The sequence below is a fragment of the Pogona vitticeps genome, chromosome 3, assembly GCF_051106095.1.
Source record: "Pogona vitticeps strain Pit_001003342236 chromosome 3, PviZW2.1, whole genome shotgun sequence".
In the NCBI taxonomy this organism is placed as follows: domain Eukaryota; kingdom Metazoa; phylum Chordata; class Lepidosauria; order Squamata; family Agamidae; genus Pogona; species Pogona vitticeps.
In genome coordinates this window covers 255,125,940-255,141,420 of record NC_135785.1, presented here as the reverse complement: position 1 = coordinate 255,141,420, position 15,481 = coordinate 255,125,940, and the positions used below count along the sequence as shown (strand labels likewise).

General features: G+C 43.6%; 1 long non-coding RNA gene across 1 annotated transcript; it reads right to left on the bottom strand.

Moving 5' to 3' along the window:
• Positions 1-2,232: 2,232 nt before the first annotated feature.
• On the bottom strand, positions 2,233-5,188 carry LOC144588090 (uncharacterized). Its single transcript, XR_013543434.1, has 2 exons — positions 5,043-5,188; positions 2,233-2,553 (listed from the first exon to the last, which is right to left on the bottom strand). It is a non-coding gene; the product is annotated as an uncharacterized LOC144588090 (long non-coding RNA).
• Between the last annotated feature and the right edge of the window lie 10,293 nt (positions 5,189-15,481).

Genomic DNA, 15,481 nt, shown 5'->3' with positions numbered 1-15,481 from the left:
ATAGGACACATGTCACCATCCTATGATTTAGTAAGATGCCTTAATTACATCCCTGCTGGATTACTGTAATATGCTCTGTGTGGGGCTGCCATTGGAAGGTGCTTGGAAACTTCAGTGAGTCTAAAACAGTGGTTCTTAACGTGGGCAATAATGCCCCCCAGGGGGCGATTTTATTTTTCAGGGGGGCAGTAAAACGAAAAGGGGCGGCATGGGGGCGCTGGAGCAGAAGGGGGGCGGTAGGGGGGGTGCTGGAGCAAGCCAAACCTGTGAAGATGGCTGCAGCCTTTTTACAGTGTGCATGAATATATATTTTCCTCCAATCTTAATTTAGTTTCAGAGTTTTCGTCTTGAAATTTTTAGTTCCTGCATTGCAGTTTGTTTTTATGCCCTTTTAATATTTCTTTTTGTGTCTTAAAATTCACTTGCAACTAAATCATTAAATGTTACTTTTGGGGGGCATTTCATTTTCTTGGAATTGAATTTTGTTTTCAGGGGTCATTGGATTTAAGTATCTTAAATAAATAAATAAATAAATAAATAAATAAATAAATAAATAAATAAATAAATAAATAAATAAATAAATATCAGTGCGGGGAGGGGGGCGATGATAACTTCCTCAATAGCTCAAGGGGGCGTTTCTTTCAAAAAGGTTAAGAACCACTGGTCTAAAACACTGCAGCCAGATTGTTAACTGGGGCCGAACACAAGGATCATACACGCTCCTGTTACAGCAGCTCCACTAACTACCATCTGGTTCCGGGCACAATTCAAAACACTGTGTTTTTTAAATCAGTCTTTAATAAGCTACTTGTTAGTAGCTGCCTCAGTAGTCATTGCTAAATTTTAGAGGCATTTTGGCTACTATTTGGTACAGCAAAATATGGCAGATTGTACTTCGGGGGGGGGGGAATTAACACATAAGTTTCAGGCAGCAAAAGGAATAAAACCTCCAGATTTATTTATTGAAGGGTAGCGAACAACCTTTCATAGATGTTATGAAGCGGAAGATAACATCAGTCTCCAAAAGTCCTCCAAAATAAAAATAAAAAATTGGGTGACAGGAATCATATTGAAATGTCACCTATTCTGAAATTGTTATATACCTTTGCTGCAGAGACTGAGGTGGGGGGTCAAAGAATTAAAAAAAGAGAGTTATGCCATACAAGGCTACTGGCAGTGACAAGTATGGCAAGCACTTGACAATATATTTTTAGAATACTGTGTATATTTTAATTGCATTTTAATTGTTTTGACTTTTTATGGTATTTTAAATGTTGTAAGCCGCCCAGAAACCTTTGGGTAATGTGGGCGGCATAGAAGTTAAATAAATAAATAAAAAAATAACTTAGTTATTTCTGCAGCTTTTATAAGATGGGCTTAATCTCTATAAATCTTCCTTTTCACCTCTCTCTGGTGCTCACCGTGTAGAGCCTAGTATCCATTTATCTGAGATGCAGACAGAAACCATGGGAGGACACGTATTTTCTCACCTAAGCGTGCAATTCCCTGCCTTTCTCTCTGCCAAGGTCTGTTGGCTTCTGAGCAGACCCAGCGACTGGATCTGATGTTAATGAGACATGACAGCTCCCCCCAATGCTTGGGCTCATGGCGGTTCCCGCAAGTGTCAGGAGCGCCGCGCATCACAGTGCGATCCCTTCAGCTTTGACAATAATGAGCAGCAAAGGCGGCTCGGATCCGATGAAGTGGTTGGGGCCGCATGTGGTACACACCAGGTTCTAATCTGACAGGACACACACCATCTTGCTGAAAGGAGCAAGGCCTTTCATGGTGCCTCATCCTCTAAGGACAAAGAGGTCCAGGGTCAGCAGCAGCGTGGCCATGCATGGACACTTAGAGACGGACAGTGGTGGAAGGCCTTGGAGGAGCAGTGAGACTAAGCTGCCAGCCCCATTGTCACCAGGAAAGCTGGCAGACAGAGCTGCGTCTCAGTAGGGGAAACCTACGAAACAGCATCAGAGAGAGAGCATGCTTGGAATTCATAAGTATTTCCCAGGGACCTTTCTGAGTTCAGTGGCTAACACTTTTTCTGTTTCATTCCAGAGTTAGGGGAAAAAAATCGGGAAAAAGCTGCATTGTGGTAGAAACTACACAAATGCAGGAACAGGCGATACCTTTAATTGACCATTAAGAATACAAAACAACAACAACAACAAAGCAGCAAGCTTTCAATGATAAATCATCTTCTTCAAGGCTGTGTATCAAGGTCTTGTGGGTAGTTCCAAACTTATATGCTGTTATTAATGCTCCAAATTCACACAGTGGATGGTATTGAGGCCAGGTTTGTTTCTGAGATGGAGGTGGCTGCAGGATACAAGTTAGTTTCAAGCTCCGCCTCAGCCAGCAGTTTGGAATTTATGACGTCTCTTAAAACAGAGGGCAGTCCATTTAAGCTAAATTAAGCCAAATAAATAGTTTTACCTAGTGGATGCGTTCTTTAGCATGCCGTATTGCTTGTTTGGTGTGAAGAGTCCAAGATGTTCAAGAACTCAAGAACTCACGTTAGTCTTCAGTTGATCAGCCATTCTATGGTATCTTACAGTTCAGGAAAAATCAGGAAAAGGCTGCTTGGTCATGGAAACAATACAAATGCAAGAACCGGCAATACCTTTAATTGACCCTTAAGTGTAAAACAAAAGGTTCGTTTTTGACATAAGAATTCCCAGAATCCCCCAGCCAGAGTTCTCCTGAGGTCTGATCCAGGCTGTCCAGCCTTTTCCCTGTGACATTGGGGGGGGGGGGGTAGAAGAAAGAAACGCTCACAAGTTGCAAACTGCACCCCAGCATCCCAACCATTCGTATCATGAAAACTTTTTCTCAGTCTCTTGAAAAGCTGTATTCAGTTTTTGTTGTTTAGTCGTGTCTGGCTCTTTGTGACCCCATGGACCAGAGCATGCCAGGCCCTCCTGTCTTCCACTGCCTCCCGGAGTTGGGTCAAATTCATGTTGGTCGCTTTGGTGATAAGTGCTCCTCCACTACTTTTATGGTACATTGGCTTTTATTTCCACTTGTGCCCCATAAGCCTGATGATGTCATCAGGTTTAATGGCTCTTGGAGATTACCGCTTTCCGATCCCATCATCTTCCTTGAAGATGCTTTGGGATCGCTTTCATTGTAGGGAAGCCATTGTAGGTTTTTCGTAGACTGGCCGTGTTCTGGAGGTTTTTCTTTTCGCCAGTGTCTGCAGCCAGCATCTTCAAAGGGCAGGAGTTAGAATGCTGTCTGTGTTCTTGTGTAGTGTGTGGGATAGTTCCTAGCACTGAAAAATACATCCTGCTAAAAGGTCAATGAACTTTACCCAGCCAGCAGAGTAGTGATCACTGCACACAAAAGACTAGCTAAAGACATCCATCAGTCACAGTGATAGATCATCTCCACCCTTATCACAATACACCTATAACAAAAAAACATCCTGATCACAATAATCAACCAATCTCCTGAAAAGGACAAAAAGCTGATCCCATTGCTGTAAATATTCAACTATCCCACACACTACACCAGAACACAGACAGAGTTCTAACTCCTGTCCTCTGAAGATGCCAACCACAGAGACTGGCAATACATTAGGAAGAAAAATCCTCCACAACACGGCCAAACAGCCCGAAAAACCTACAACAACCATTGGATCCCGGTCACGAAAGCCTTCGAGAATACAGAAAGGTCTTTGCTTGTGGAAGGAGCAAAGATGGGGCCAGCCTGATCTCTTGTGGGAGGGAGTTCCACAGTCTAGGAACAATGACAGAGATGTCCCTCTCCTGTGTCCCCACCAAACACACCTGTTTAGGTGCTGGGACTGAGGGAAATGCCTCTCCTGGTAATCTTAGTTCCCCTCCATACTTTTAATTCTAGGTGTATGGAAATCTGAACATTTACTCCAACTTCAGTGGATGCCGTCCAGTCCCTTCAGCGCTGCCTGGACACCGTACTGGAATGGATGCAGTCAAATGGATTGAGGCTGAACCCGGACAAGACGGAGGTCTTGAGGGTGGGTGGCCCTCCCGTCAGTGGCATAGGTGACTCCCTTTCTTTTGGAGGGACGACCCTTGCCACAAAGAGTGAGGTCCGCAGCTTGGGGATACATCTGGACCCGGCACTAACCATGGAAACCCAGGTGGCGTCCGTGGTCCGTTCTGCCTATTTTCATCTATGGCGGATTGCCCAGCTGCAGCCATATCTTGATCGGGGGGCCCTCACTACTCTAGTCCACGCGCTCGTAATCTCGAGACTAGACCATTGTAACGCACTCTACGTGGGGCTGCCTTTGAGGCTCTTGCGGAAACTCCAGATGGTCCAGAATGCAGCAGCCAGGCTTATTAGTGGGGTGAGAAAATATCAGCACATCTCCCCCACTCTGGCTGCGCTGCACTGGTTACCTATTCGTTTCCGCATTGACTTCAGTATTAATGATTACATATAAAGCCCTAAACGGTTTGGGACCTCAATATTTGGCAGATCGCCTCCTCCCACCCAGATCTACCCGAGTCACCCGACATAGCCAGCAGGGACGGCTGAGGGGACTGACGCCGAGGGAGGCCCGGAAGGAGAAAACAAGAAACCGGGCCTTCTCGGCAGTTGCCCCTCGGCTGTGGAACACACTTCCCACTGAAATTCGGCTGGCACCCTCGCTGGGTGTGTTCAAAAACCAACTAAAAACATGGTTATTCAGACAGGCCTTCCCCCCAGTCACCTAAGTTCCTTCCCCCTTTTTTCTGGTTCTTAATGTTGCCATCTTGGATAATATTAATTATAATAATTGCATTATGTTAGTTATTTTTCTACATTGTTTTAATGTGTTTTAATTTTTGTAAGCCGCCCCGAGTAGACGTTGTCTAGAGGGGCGGGGTAGAAATTGAATAAATAAATAAATAAATAAATAGCCTGAATCGGGGCCTGAACTACATCAGAGGAAGCCCAGACTGGGTTGGGTTTAATTGTGTCCGAATGCCACGTGCCAAATCAGCACCTTGTTTTGATTGAGGGACCTCTGAACAGCCCTTATTCCAACATATAACATTGAAACTCACCAGTCCTTGCTAAAAGGCCACCTTGTTGAATCGCTGTCATTGTTCAGACGTTTCAGTGGAGTCTGCCTTCCTGTAACTTAAGCCAATTAGATCTAATCCTGCCCTTGTTGTGTGGAGATGCAACCACAGAGAGAAGCTGCCGCAGTGTCACTTTGTGCAGAGGTTTAAATATATCTAAGGTGACTTTTTTCCCCCCTCATTTATCCAAAGACTTTGCTCTGCAAAACCGCATGCTTCTTCCGGCTGTAGGAGCTGTACTGTGTGAGAGCCACAATTTGCAAGAGAGGAACATGAGAAAGAGAGAGAGAGAGAGAGAGGTAACTAGCCATTTCCGATGCCAGAATGATTGCTGAAGCTAGCAGTTAGGATAGGGAGGGAGGGTTTCCACCACTTGGCTTCTGAAGCGGGCACAGCTGCAACAATTTACACCCTATCGTCACTGTGGATCCTCTCCACTTAGCCAAAGGAAATAGTGGGAACCAGTTCGTAGGAGCATGCAGGTTGCAGCCACCGTCTGGCCGATCACTAGGCAGCTGTTGCAGGATGTGAAAGATTGCCCAAGGTCATTTCACAGAAGCGGTGGGCGGCTGATCCAGTTTCCTGCCTTCTCATCAATTCAGTTTCATATCACCGTGTAAACTGAAAAAGGGCATGACAGGAGTCTGGCCGTGCTGCCAGGGTGGCTTCTCTATTTCCTGGTACAGAAATAAACAGAACAATCTCTCCTGTGATGAAGATGAAGAAGCGTCTGTCTTTTCTTTTTTGGACTGAGGATTTTGTCGGGCTTAGCTGAGGAGCCTCATGGTGCAGTGGTTCAACTGAAGTACTGCAGCCAAAACTCTGCTTACACAACCCGGGTTCAGTCCCAAGTAACTGGATTGAGGTTCACTCAGCCTTCCATCCCTCTGAGGTCAATAAATAGAATACCCATACACTGAGGGTGCAACATAAATTGTCCAGAGAGTGCTTTAAGCACTATGGCATAGTATATAAACAGCACACTATTTTTGCTTTTTAAATTGGCTGTAACACCAGAAACTTGAAAGGGGAAATAGAAATGAAAGAGGCTAAAAGATTCGGGCATTTTTGAGTTTACTGAAAGAGTCTTCACCTGAAATAACCTGAAACAGAAAGAGATTAAAATGAAAACAATAGGAAAGTTTCTCTCTTGCACATTCATAGTAGAGTACTGGGTCTTTCAGGTATCTGTGAACAGGACCATCTCAATGGCCGATCATGGGGGCTCACCTACTAAGACAGGTGGGGCTTTTCCCAGGGTTTGAAGTTGTCCCTATCGATTGCCACTGAGTGCCATATTTTTCTTTGGTCTTCTCTTTAGGGAAAGAAATCTTTCAGGATTTTAGGATGCCTCCCTTCTTGCTCAGGCTATTTTGAGAAGAGCCTTCCTCTGTGTTCTACAGAAGGATGCAGGATCTATGACTCACTGGCCCGGTCCTCTACATGTCTCCCATCCCAGCGTGGCTGACGGAGACAGATAATCAAGACAGAGCATTGTTTATCTCTTACTGCCAGAGGACACCCGAGCCACACTGACTGCCCACAAGTGGAGTTCATTAGCAAAGAATGAAAATGCACATCAGACCCAAGTACCTACAATGGATAGAGATAAGCCACCACTGGAAGCGCGACAGCCTTCCCTTTGAAATCCCCCTACTTCCTGAGGCTTCATTAGACACATGGCTACTGCCAATACTCAACACGGGAGATCTGCTTTGTGACTGTAATTAAGATGCACAAGAAGGTCAACGTCCCTTAACTAAAAGACGGCATTTTGAAGGATAGCACAATGATATGTTTCCTCTCAATCAATTCCAATGCATATCTAAGGCTGCCATATATGCACGTGTATGTATGTATGTATGTATGTATGTATGTATGTATGTATGTATGTATGTATGTATGTATGTATGTGTGTGTGTGTGTGTGTGTGTGTGTGTGTGTGTGTGTGTGTGTGTGTGTGTGTGTGTGTATGTATGTATGTATGTATGTATGTATGTATGTATGTATGTTATGCATCTTAAAAAGCAGAGACATCACCTTGCCAACAAAGCTCCGCATAGTCAAAACTATGGTTTTTCCAGTAGCGATGTATGGAAGTGAGAGCTGGACCATAAAGAAAGCAGACCGCCAAAGAATTGATGCTTTTGAATTGTGGTGTTGGAGGAGACTCCTGGACTGCAAAGGGAACAAACCTATCCATTTTGAAGGAAATCAACCTCGAGTGCTCACTGGAAGGACAGATCCTGAAGCTGAGGCTCCAGTACTTTGGCCATCTCATGAGAAGAGAAGACTCCCTGGAAAAGACGCTGATGTTGGGAAAGTGTGAAGGCAAGAGAAGAAGGGGACGACAGAGGATGAGATGGTTGGACAGTGTCTGCGAAGCAACCAACATGAATTTGACCCAACTCTGGGAGGCAGTGGAAGACAGGAGGGCCTGGCACGCTCTGGTCCATGGGGTCACGAAGAGTAGGACATGGCTTAACAACTAAACAACAACAACAACATGATATCTTCCCTTAGTCTTCCTTTCTCAAGGCTAAACATGCCCAGTTCTTTCAGTCTTTCCTCATAGGGCCTGTTGTTCTTGGACTACAGTCCCCATAAATCCTGGCCAGAACAGCTAGTGGTGAAGATTTCTGGGAGTTTCAGTCCAAGAACATCAGGGGACCCAAGGTTGGGAACCATTGATGCATAAAACACATGAATAGGTCCAGAGTAAGACCAGAATTTTTGCAGCAAAGCCCATTGTTGCGACTTTGAATTGAAGAATATTTTCCCCTAAAGCTCAGATGATCTTCCAGCCCTCCATGTGTTTGGACTTCAATACCCCCTCACCATTAGCCATGTTGGTCAGGGATGGTGGAACATCTGGAGGGCCAGACCAACATCCAAACCATCTGGAGGGCCAAAGGTTCCCTCTAGCTCAATAATTCTAAAATTTTGGTCCTCCAAGTCTTCTGTATTTCATCTCCTGGAAACCTCTGCAAGCAATTCTGAGAGTTACAGTCCAACAAAATCTGGTGATCCAAGGTTGTGAACCACTGCCTAGATGTTCTAAAGAGGTTATTTTGTAAAAGTGATCGCAAAAAAACAGGGCCCTCCTGCCGGGCCCTCCTGTCTTCCACTGCCTCCCGGAGTTGGGTTAAATTCATGTTGGTCGCTTCGATTACACTGTCCAACCATCTTGTCTTCTGTCGTCCCCTTCTCCTCTTGCCTTCACACTTTCCCAACTTCAGTGTCTTTTCCAGGGAGTCTTCTCTTCTCATGAGATGGCCAAAGTATTGGAGCCTCAGCTTCAGGATCTGTCCTTCCAGAGTTGATTTCTTTCAAATGGATAGGTTTGTTCTCTTTGCAGTCCAGGGGACTCTCAGGAGATATCATAGCACTTTTCAAATATTGAAAGGCTGTCATTCAGAGGTGGGGCAGGATCTGTTCTTGATCATCCAAGAGTGCAGGATACACAATAATGGGGTCAAGTCACAGAAAACCCAATTTTGCATGAATGTCAGGAAAACCTTCCCAGTGGTTAGAATAGTACAACAATGGAACCAATTACCTCAAGAGGCGGTGAGTCATCTAACACTGGAGGCATTCAAGAGAAATTTAGACAACTACCTGGCAGACATTCTTTGATTTGTTTTTATTCCTGCCTCAAGCAAGGGTTTAGACTCAATGGCCTTACAGGCTCCTTCCAACATAATTATTCTATGAATATTCTATGAACATATGGGGATTCGAGGTAGGGAACCACAGCTATAAATAGATAAAAGGGGGCAATTAAATGCATAAGGAGAAAAAAACCTATCAATTCTAAAGGAAATCAAGCCTGAGTGCTCACTGGAAGGACAGATCCTGAAGCTGAGGCGCCAATCCTTTGACCATCTCATGAGAAGAGAAGACTTTCTGGGAAAGACCCTGATGTTGGGAAAGTGTGAAGGCAAGAGGAGAAGGGGACGACAGAGGATAAGATGGTTGGACAGTGTCATCGAAGCAATCAACATGAATTTGACCCAACTCCGGGAGGCAGTAGAAGACAGGAGGGCCTGGCGTGCTCTGGTCCATGAGGCCACAAAGAGTCAGACATGACTAAACGACTAAACAACAACAAATGCATAAGGAGGGGGACTTTTGTCTGCAGTTGAATCTAAGGTGGAGGCTTTGGTTGCATCCAGTTCAGTACTTCCTAACTGGATATTTCAGTGTTTTAGGTATCTGGCTGCAGAGCCACAACTTAGGAGTTTGATTCCCCGCTCTCCCTCCAGATAGAAAAGCCAGCCTGTGTGACCTTGGGCAAGCTGCACAGTTCCAGGTTGCTCCCAGAAGAAAGGAATGGTAAACTACTTTTGAGTACCCTTTACCAAGAAAACCATGAAAAGGGTTACTAAAACTCAGAACTGATCTGATGACACACAATTGTTATATTTTATTTATTTATTTATTTAATTTATATGCCGCCCACTCTACCCAGATGTCTCTGGGCGGCTTACAACAATTAAAAGTCAATACAATAAGAGATAAAATGATTAAAAGACAATTAAAATACAATTAAAATTGCCATCCGGCAATATATGAATGCTTCATGAGAGAATTTGGAAGTCTTTTGGCTGGAAAATGAAATGGAAATACTGTATACGATCACATAATAAAGCATTTTGTATACTTGTCAGGTTGCATATTTCCTGGGCAACCCTACTGTCCCATCCTGTTTACACCTCTCCTTCCCCCCTTGCTATCAGTCTCTCCTTTTTATATATCCAGTGAGTAGTGGGTTGATCCCATTATATCGATTCAATTGACAAATGGCTGAATTTGAACACTATAACAGCAGTATTCATCAATGTAACCCAATGACTTCTTTTAGCATATTAGCCCTCTGGGAGATCCTTCATCAAATTAGAGGCTCATGGTAATCTCTTTCAAGCACTCAGTTCCGCTAAACTTTCTGCTACCAAAATAAATATTAATTTCTTTAGAAAACAATTATTTCCATTTAATGTAATCCCATTTTTAAAAGAACCATTACCCTGAATCCCAGAAAATTAGTATGGGTTGGAAAAGAATAGTTATACTTCCCCCCTAAAAAAAAAAAAACTTACAATGTGACAGGAAACTCATAACACGATATGATAGTGGATCCACAGACCGAGAATGCTGAACCTTCAGGTTCGTTGACATCTACCAATTTTTATTTAGCCCTACACCCAAAAACCCCACAAGCAACATCAAGACAGGTAAACAGATACTGAGACTGGCCATGTTAGTTGGGGTATTCTGGGATGTAGAACTCAAATAAGTAACTTTTCCAAACACTGGTTCAAACTGGAATGAACCACTCCTCTACGGACAGAGAACTTCCAGTCTGGAAGGTCTCTCCGTCTGGTATCTGAACATCTTGTGCTCTTATCTTAGATCCAGTCTGAGAGATAAGAAATTATTTAAAGCCAGAAAGGTATTCCATGGAAATGAGTTGTAGTTTGTAGCCCAGGAAAGTATGGCAAGGATCTGAACTCTGCTTTGCCATGTAGGAGGCTGTAGGCAAATTCTTGCACTGGGGTATATATCTGCATTGGAGATAGGCATGAATTTCAACCCTGGAAATCAAGCCTGAGTGTTCACTGGAAGGACAGATCCTGAAGCTGAGGCTCCGATACTTTGGCCATCTCATGAGAAAAAAAGAGTCCTTGGAAAAGATCCTGATGTTGGGAAAGAGTGAAGGCAAGAGGAGAAGGGGACGACAGAGGACGAGATGGTTGGACAGTGTCACTGAAGTTACCAGTATGAATTTGACCCAAATCTGGGAGGCAGTGGAAGACAGGAGGGCCTGGCCTGCTCTGGTCCATGGGGCCACAAAGAGTCGGACATGACTTAACGACTAAACAACAACAACAACAATGAATTCCATTGTTCCCCTCCTTGAGGAAATCCGTTGCAGAGCTCCACAGGATCTACACAGCCCTTCTCCCTACCAGCTGGGCCACTTACCGGTCATCATGCCTCAACAGGGTCCTTCTGCTCTGGCAGTGCACCAATCTGGGAAGGAGCCTGGCCAGGCTGGCCCCTCGATGGAGGGGTCAGCTGCCAGAGGATGCAGGGTTGAGCCAGGAGGGCTCCTCCCCAGATTGGTGCACCACTGGAGGAGAAGAACCCCAGTGATGGATAATGACCGGTAAGTGGCCCAGCTGGCCTGTAGGGTGGGGAGAAGGGCTGGACAGCACCTGTGGTACTGCACAACAAGTTTCATCAAGGTTTGGACAATGAAATTTGTGCCTATCTGAAATGTGAATCAGCATGCATTGACCTGCTTTGGATGTTTGGAGTAAAATGTCTTTCCCTTTGCTTTGGCCCCATCCTCTTCTCTTAGACCCATCCCGCAAGGTGTTAGTCCTCCTCTATTCAGCACTGGTTAGGCCTCACCTTCAGTATTGTGTCCAGTTCTGGACACCCCACTTCAAGAAGGATGCCGACAAATTGGAACAAGTTCACAGGAGGGCGACAAGGATGATCAGGAGGCTGGAAACCAAGCCTTATGAGGAAAAGCTGGAAGAATTGGGCATGTTTAGCCTTGAGAAAAGAAGACTGAGGGGTGATAGGATAGCACTTTTCAAAGATTTGAAAGGCTGTCATACAGAGGAGGGGCAAGATCTGTTCTTGATCATCCCGGAGTGCAGGAGATGCCACAATGGGTGCAAGTTAAAGAAAGCCAGATTTTGGTTGAATATCAGGAAAAACTTCCTAACTGTTAGAATAGTACAACAGTGGAACTAGTTACCTCGGGAGTTGGTGAGTGCTCCGACACTGGAGGCATTCAAGAGAAACTTAGATCATCCCCTGGTAGATATGCTTTGATTGTATTCCTGCACTGAGCAGGGGGTTGGACTTGAAGGCCTCGTAGGCCCCTTCCAACATCACTTTTCTATGATTCTATGATTGCTGAAATGTAACCCTAAATCGAACTTGGGTCCCTGAGCCAAATTTTCCGCATTCCTGTACTAAATCTTCCACTTTAGAAACCAAACAGTGGGTTAGATCCAACCATGGTAGTAGATCGAAGCATTGCAATCAGTGGAGTGTAAGGTGACAATCTATGTTCCATTCTTTTTAAAAAAAATCCCATCGTTTACAACATGAACTTTATGTGTGTACTCAAGCTTGCAAAGTTATTGTGTCTTAGAAATAGGCCTCTGTGAAAGGAAACCTTTCAAGAAAAATTATCTAGAGAATCAAATTAAAGTGCGAATGCAGTGTATTTTTCTGCTAGTAAAACAACTCTGCACATTTTATTTTTGGTATAATGAACCAGAAAGGATTAAGAGGTATCTGTACGGCAGTAGGGTTTTTTTTTCTACACTTGAGTAACCACCCTGCCTCGTCTGCTGTTGTAAAATTTAATGGATTCTTCCATGAATAAAGGAAGAATGATGTTCACATCAGTGTTTTGGCAGTGGTTATGTGCAGAACACACACAAAACAGCTGATAGCGTTAAGTGGTTTAACAAGTTGCATTTGAAACATAACAGCGTTAATTCTGCCTTCACTTTGAGAAACCTATGGGGAATCCTCTGCTTCTTCCTTTCTAAAAGACAACCCTTCTTATTAGAGCATTTAGTACACCCATTAGTTTCCCAAGTCTTCCTCCTTCAAAGTGTGACTGGCAATTCCCACCCGCTCAACTGTCTGCTTTTTATCACATATGTTGTTTCAGAACCAAAGGTAAGCAAGAGGGAACAACCTTCCAGATTTGTCTTCAAATATTTCGTTGCCGTGTATTTCCTGTATTCCTTTGGAAACAAGTTGAGCTCTTTATGTATAAGCAATGGATCTTTCCAATATCAGTCTGATATCTCAGTCCCCAAAACCACATTACAAGGTGTTTCATTTTCCTTCACCTTGAAATACAAGTGCGGGAGCAATGCTCCGATTTGAGACATTCATATTTTTGGATTACGGATCCCATAATTCTACATTCTGGCAGTTCTGCCTGACAGATGGACACCTTGTTGTTGTTTAGTCATTTAGTCGTGTCCATCTCTTTGTGACCCCATGGACCAGAGCATGCCAGGCCCTCCTGTCTTCTACTGCCTCCCGGAGTTGTGTCAAATTCATGTTAGTTTGTGTCGGAGTGCATCCATAGTGGATTCATGAATTTCAAACAATTCTGTTATTTCATTTTTGTCTCACTTTAAAATCAACTTGAACTTTGCTAATTCTACAAGCAGCTCCTGTGTTGGTGCTGTTGCCAAGGGCCTGTTTGCACAAATTGTAACATTTTGTTGTTATAATTGCTCAGGTTTTCTGTTATATAAATGCAAATAAGAAAATACTCATTTTGTGAAATTGTGTTTGCAGCATTAATCAAAAGTAAGCAAGTAGCCCCAAGCACACAGTAGTGCAAGAGGAAGAAAAATCATCATATGACCTATGACGGCACCCACATAGCCAGGTAGCACATTGATGCAGTCAGGAAGTATCCCTCTCTAGTCCCAAATCTGAAAGAAACAAACAAAAGAGTCCACCCCCAAATCAATCAAAATATATACCTTTAGCAAACTATTTGCTAATTTTTGAAAATAATATTTTTTTTAAAAAATCAGTAAAACAGGGAAAGAACACCTCCCCACACACAAAGTTTAAAAAGATAAATACAATATCCTCTCTGAAAAACCAAGAAAAGCTAGCAAGTACCAAGGGGGTTGTTATTGTTAGTCATTAAGTCATGTCTGACTCTTTGTGACCCCATGGACCAGAGCACGCCAGGCCTTCCTGTCTTCCACTGCCTCCCGGAGTTTGGTCAAATTCATGTTGGTTGCTTCAATGACCCTGTCCAACCATCTCGTCCTCTGTCGTCCCCTTCTCCTTTTGCCCTACATCAGGGTCTTTTCCAGGGAGTTTTCTCTTCTCATGAGATGGCCAAAGGATTTGGAGCCTCAGCTTCAGGATCTGTCCTTCCAGTGAGCACTCAGAGTTGATTTCCTTTAGAATGGATAGGTTTGTTCTCCTTGCAGTCCAGGGGACTCCAAGAGTCTCCTCCAGCACCACAATTCAAAAGCATCAATTCTTCGGTGGTCAGTCTTCTGTTCTCATGAGATGGCCAAAGTATTGGAGCCTCAGCTTCATGACCAAGGTGGTAGGGAAACACTATCAAAGCCTCCCCTTTCCACTAGAATATGGAGAGAAAGCTCTCTCCTCATCACCCCCTGACGCCTTCTTTTCTCTTATTTGAGTTCAGCAGGTGGTGACAGGCAGTCCAGGTAGGAAACAAAATTAATCCCAAAAGAAGAAAGAACTAAAGAAGGGAAAAACCCTCAAAGAAATTGTGGGTGGGATGAGAAATACATTCAAATATAGCTAACACATGTAAAGAGTGGGAGAAATCATTGTTTTTATTTCCATTGTAAGCAAATAGTTATTTAGTTCTAATGTAACCTCACAGTTAGTCTGATGTTGAAACAAGAGGGTGGAGAGGGAATAATAGTGTAAAAATTTCATGTACAGACCAGTGCCCAGACAACTGTCATAAAACATACAACCATTGGGTAGTAATACAAACAAATTTACATGGATGGGCTGATTAACATATATAAGGAGATAAAAAGCCCCTGTTCCTGTTCAAACCAAAGGAGTTGGGATTGCGTCACTTGAGACATTCTTGTTCAGCTGGTCCCTACCGGAATCTGCATTTGAAGTTCTCTTGTCCAAGGTTGGCCACCACATGATCAGGGAATGGGTGCTCAGAAAGCCTGTAGATGTCCTCGGTACCCATCAACAGTGTCTACTAAATTTCCTAGACTGTTTGTATTCTGCTTCCTTCCTCGTGTCTCCATAAATGTCTGCAGTCAACTGAGGCCACAGTGCTTTCCTCTGACAAAGTGGGTTATTGTAAAGAAGTGGGTTACTTTCACATCACTCTTTGTTCTTTTTGCTGAAACAGAGGAACACCCCTTGACAATGTATGTAGAGTGTGTGTATCAAGACGAAACAGTATAAAAACATGATCTTCTGGTTAGAGAAGAGACTCAGAAGTCTGTACTGTATATGAATCTATCGAATCAATCTTTTATTTAACCACTCATCTGGTCACCACTAGTGACCTGGAATTCCACATAGGCCATATATTTAATGCATGATGAATCTCAAGAGGAGGGTAATGTTTCAACAGGCACCAAAAACTATGAGTTAGCTAATACATTGTGACGCTTTGCTTTGCTTTGCTTTAATAACAAGGCAGCACTTTCTTTCTTCTTGAAATTGAGTACATATAACATCTTAACCACAAAAGCACCATATTGTTCAGTTGACAAAACAATTTCATTTAATATCCAGAAATATGATAGTAATAATGTGTTAATACATATGTTGTGGGAGTGCCTTCTGATTAAACTACTTGTGTTGAGTGGATGGCATTCAGTATTATTTTTGAC